Below are 5,310 nucleotides of genomic sequence, written 5' to 3'. Positions count from 1 at the left end.
CTGTCATTCTCTCTCTAGCCAGTTCTCTCTGTTCTCTCCTCCATCTCCTTCTAGAACTCTGCTCACTCTGTCATTCTCTCTCTAGCCAGTTCTCTCTGTTCTCTCCTCCATCTCCTTCTAGAACTCTGCTCACTCTGTCATTCTCTCTCTAGCCAGTTCTCTCTGTTCTCTCCTCCATCTCCTTCTAGAACTCTGCTCACTCTGTCATTCTCTCTCTAGCCAGTTCTCTCCTGTCTCTCCTCCATCTCCTTCTAGAACTCTGCTCACTCTGTCATTCTCTCTCTAGCCAGTTCTCTCCTGTCTCTCCTCCATCTCCTTCTAGAACTCTGCTCACTCTGTCATTCTCTCTCTAGCCAGTTCTCTCTGTTCTCTCCTCCATCTCCTTCTAGAACTCTGCTCACTCTGTCATTCTCTCTCTAGCCAGTTCTCTCCTGTCTCTCCTCCATCTCCTTCTAGAACTCTGCTCACTCTGTCATTCTCTCTCTAGCCAGTTCTCTCTGTTCTCTCCTCCATCTCCTTCTAGAACTCTGCTCACTCTGTCATTCTCTCTCTAGCCAGTTCTCTCCTGTCTCTCCTCCATCTCCTTCTAGAACTCTGCTCACTCTGTCATTCTCTCTCTAGCCAGTTCTCTCCTGTCTCTCCTCCATCTCCTTCTAGAACTCTGCTCACTCTGTCATTCTCTCTCTAGCCAGTTCTCTCTGTTCTCTCCTCCATCTCCTTCTAGAACTCTGCTCACTCTGTCATTCTCTCTCTAGCCAGTTCTCTCTGTTCTCTCCTCCATCTCCTTCTAGAACTCTGCTCACTCTGTCATTCTCTCTCTAGCCAGTTCTCTCTGTTCTCTCCTCCATCTCCTTCTAGAACTCTGCTCACTCTGTCATTCTCTCTCTAGCCAGTTCTCTCTGTTCTCTCCTCCATCTCCTTCTAGAACTCTGCTCACTCTGTCATTCTCTCTCTAGCCAGTTCTCTCTGTTCTCTCCTCCATCTCCTTCTAGAACTCTGCTCACTCTGTCATTCTCTCTCTAGCCAGTTCTCTCCTGTCTCTCCTCCATCTCCTTCTAGAACTCTGCTCACTCTGTCATTCTCTCTCTAGCCAGTTCTCTCTGTTCTCTCCTCCATCTCCTTCTAGAACTCTGCTCACTCTGTCATTCTCTCTCTAGCCAGTTCTCTCTGTTCTCTCCTCCATCTCCTTCTAGAACTCTGCTCACTCTGTCATTCTCTCTCTAGCCAGTTCTCTCCTGTCTCTCCTCCATCTCCTTCTAGAACTCTGCTCACTCTGTCATTCTCTCTCTAGCCAGTTCTCTCCTGTCTCTCCTCCATCTCCTTCTAGAACTCTGCTCACTCTGTCATTCTCTCTCTAGCCAGTTCTCTCTGTTCTCTCCTCCATCTCCTTCTAGAACTCTGCTCACTCTGTCATTCTCTCTCTAGCCAGTTCTCTCCTGTCTCTCCTCCATCTCCTTCTAGAACTCTGCTCACTCTGTCATTCTCTCTCTAGCCAGTTCTCTCTGTTCTCTCCTCCATCTCCTTCTAGAACTCTGCTCACTCTGTCATTCTCTCTCTAGCCAGTTCTCTCCTGTCTCTCCTCCATCTCCTTCTAGAACTCTGCTCACTCTGTCATTCTCTCTCTAGCCAGTTCTCTCCTGTCTCTCCTCCATCTCCTTCTAGAACTCTGCTCACTCTGTCATTCTCTCTCTAGCCAGTTCTCTCTGTTCTCTCCTCCATCTCCTTCTAGAACTCTGCTCACTCTGTCATTCTCTCTCTAGCCAGTTCTCTCCTGTCTCTCCTCCATCTCCTTCTAGAACTCTGCTCACTCTGTCATTCTCTCTCTAGCCAGTTCTCTCCTGTCTCTCCTCCATCTCCTTCTAGAACTCTGCTCACTCTGTCATTCTCTCTCTAGCCAGTTCTCTCTGTTCTCTCCTCCATCTCCTTCTAGAACTCTGCTCACTCTGTCATTCTCTCTCTAGCCAGTTCTCTCCTGTCTCTCCTCCATCTCCTTCTAGAACTCTGCTCACTCTGTCATTCTCTCTCTAGCCAGTTCTCTCTGTTCTCTCCTCCATCTCCTTCTAGAACTCTGCTCACTCTGTCATTCTCTCTCTAGCCAGTTCTCTCTGTTCTCTCCTCCATCTCCTTCTAGAACTCTGCTCACTCTGTCATTCTCTCTCTAGCCAGTTCTCTCTGTTCTCTCCTCCATCTCCTTCTAGAACTCTGCTCACTCTGTCATTCTCTCTCTAGCCAGTTCTCTCTGTTCTCTCCTCCATCTCCTTCTAGAACTCTGCTCACTCTGTCATTCTCTCTCTAGCCAGTTCTCTCTGTTCTCTCCTCCATCTCCTTCTAGAACTCTGCTCACTCTGTCATTCTCTCTCTAGCCAGTTCTCTCCTGTCTCTCCTCCATCTCCTTCTAGAACTCTGCTCACTCTGTCATTCTCTCTCTAGCCAGTTCTCTCTGTTCTCTCCTCCATCTCCTTCTAGAACTCTGCTCACTCTGTCATTCTCTCTCTAGCCAGTTCTCTCCTGTCTCTCCTCCATCTCCTTCTAGAACTCTGCTCACTCTGTCATTCTCTCTCTAGCCAGTTCTCTCTGTTCTCTCCTCCATCTCCTTCTAGAACTCTGCTCACTCTGTCATTCTCTCTCTAGCCAGTTCTCTCCTGTCTCTCCTCCATCTCCTTCTAGAACTCTGCTCACTCTGTCATTCTCTCTCTAGCCAGTTCTCTCTGTTCTCTCCTCCATCTCCTTCTAGAACTCTGCTCACTCTGTCATTCTCTCTCTAGCCAGTTCTCTCTGTTCTCTCCTCCATCTCCTTCTAGAACTCTGCTCACTCTGTCATTCTCTCTCTAGCCAGTTCTCTCCTGTCTCTCCTCCATCTCCTTCTAGAACTCTGCTCACTCTGTCATTCTCTCTCTAGCCAGTTCTCTCTGTTCTCTCCTCCATCTCCTTCTAGAACTCTGCTCACTCTGTCATTCTCTCTCTAGCCAGTTCTCTCTGTTCTCTCCTCCATCTCCTTCTAGAACTCTGCTCACTCTGTCATTCTCTCTCTAGCCAGTTCTCTCCTGTCTCTCCTCCATCTCCTTCTAGAACTCTGCTCACTCTGTCATTCTCTCTCTAGCCAGTTCTCTCTGTTCTCTCCTCCATCTCCTTCTAGAACTCTGCTCACTCTGTCATTCTCTCTCTAGCCAGTTCTCTCTGTTCTCTCCTCCATCTCCTTCTAGAACTCTGCTCACTCTGTCATTCTCTCTCTAGCCAGTTCTCTCTGTTCTCTCCTCCATCTCCTTCTAGAACTCTGCTCACTCTGTCATTCTCTCTCTAGCCAGTTCTCTCCTGTCTCTCCTCCATCTCCTTCTAGAACTCTGCTCACTCTGTCATTCTCTCTCTAGCCAGTTCTCTATGTTCTCTCCTCCATCTCCTTCTAGAACTCTGCTCACTCTGTCATTCTCTCTCTAGCCAGTTCTCTCTGTACTCTCCTCCATCTCCTTCTAGAACTCTGCTCACTCTGTCATTCTCTCTCTAGCCAGTTCTCTCCTGTCTCTCCTCCATCTCCTTCTAGAACTCTGCTCACTCTGTCATTCTCTCTCTAGCCAGTTCTCTCCTGTCTCTCCTCCATCTCCTTCTAGAACTCTGCTCTGTCATTCTCTCTAGCCAGTTCTCTCCTGTCTCTCCTCCATCTCCTTCTAGAACTCTGCTCACTCTGTCATTCTCTCTCTAGCCAGTTCTCTCCTGTCTCTCATCCATCTCCTTCTAGAACTCTGCTCACTCTGTCATTCTCTCTCTAGCCAGTTCTCTCCTGTCTCTCCTCCATCTCCTTCTAGAACTCTGCTCTGTCATTCTCTCTAGCCAGTTCTCTCCTGTCTCTCCTCCATCTCCTTCTAGAACTCTGCTCACTCTGTCATTCTCTCTCTAGCCAGTTCTCTCCTGTCTCTCCTCCATCTCCTTCTAGAACTCTGCTCACTCTGTCATTCTCTCTCTAGCCAGTTCTCTCCTGTCTCTCCTCCATCTCCTTCTAGAACTCTGCTCACTCTGTCATTCTCTCTCTAGCCAGTTCTCTCCTGTCTCTCCTCCATCTCCTTCTAGAACTCTGCTCACTCTGTCATTCTCTCTCTAGCCAGTTCTCTCCTGTCTCTCCTCCATCTCCTTCTAGAACTCTGCTCACTCTGTCATTCTCTCTCTAGCCAGTTCTCTCCTGTCTCTCCTCCATCTCCTTCTAGAACTCTGCTCACTCTGTCATTCTCTCTCTAGCCAGTTCTCTCTGTTCTCTCCTCCATCTCCTTCTAGAACTCTGCTCACTCTGTCATTCTCTCTCTAGCCTGTTCTCTCTGTTCTCTCCTCCATCTCCTTCTAGAACTCTGCTCACTCTGTCATTCTCTCTCTAGCCAGTTCTCTCTTTTCTCTCCTCCATCTCCTTCTAGAACTCTGCTCACTCTGTCATTCTCTCTCTAGCCAGTTCTCTCCTGTCTCTCCTCCATCTCCTTCTAGAACTCTGCTCTGTCATTCTCTCTAGCCAGTTCTCTCCTGTCTCTCCTCCATCTCCTTCTAGAACTCTGCTCACTCTGTCATTCTCTCTCTAGCCAGTTCTCTCCTGTCTCTCCTCCATCTCCTTCTAGAACTCTGCTCACTCTGTCATTCTCTCTCTAGCCAGTTCTCTCCTGTCTCTCCTCCATCTCCTTCTAGAACTCTGCTCACTCTGTCATTCTCTCTCTAGCCAGTTCTCTCTGTTCTCTCCTCCATCTCCTTCTAGAACTCTGCTCACTCTGTCATTCTCTCTCTAGCCAGTTCTCTCTGTTCTCTCCTCCATCTCCTTCTAGAACTCTGCTCACTCTGTCATTCTCTCTCTAGCCAGTTCTCTCCTGTCTCTCCTCCATCTCCTCCTAGAACTCTGCTCACTCTGTCATTCTCTCTCTAGCCAGTTCTCTCTGTTCTCTCCTCCATCTCCTTCTAGAACTCTGCTCACTCTGTCATTCTCTCTCTAGCCAGTTCTCTCCTGTCTCTCCTCCATCTCCTTCTAGAACTCTGTTCACTCTGTCATTCTCTCTCTAGCCAGTTCTCTCTGTTCTCTCCTCCATCTCCTTCTAGAACTCTGCTCACTCTGTCATTCTCTCTCTAGCCAGTTCTCTCCTGTCTCTCCTCCATCTCCTTCTAGAACTCTGCTCACTCTGTCATTCTCTCTCTAGCCAGTTCTCTCCTGTCTCTCCTCCATCTCCTTCTAGAACTCTGCTCACTCTGTCATTCTCTCTCTAGCCAGTTCTCTCTGTTCTCTCCTCCATCTCCTTCTAGAACTCTGCTCACTCTGTCATTCTCTCTCTAGCCAGTTCTCTCTGTTCT

The sequence above is a fragment of the Oncorhynchus gorbuscha genome, unplaced genomic scaffold (genome assembly GCF_021184085.1).
Source record: "Oncorhynchus gorbuscha isolate QuinsamMale2020 ecotype Even-year unplaced genomic scaffold, OgorEven_v1.0 Un_scaffold_437, whole genome shotgun sequence".
In the NCBI taxonomy this organism is placed as follows: Eukaryota; Metazoa; Chordata; class Actinopteri; order Salmoniformes; family Salmonidae; genus Oncorhynchus; species Oncorhynchus gorbuscha.
The sequence above is the reverse complement of the archived record's forward strand: the minus strand, read 5'-3'. Positions refer to the sequence as shown.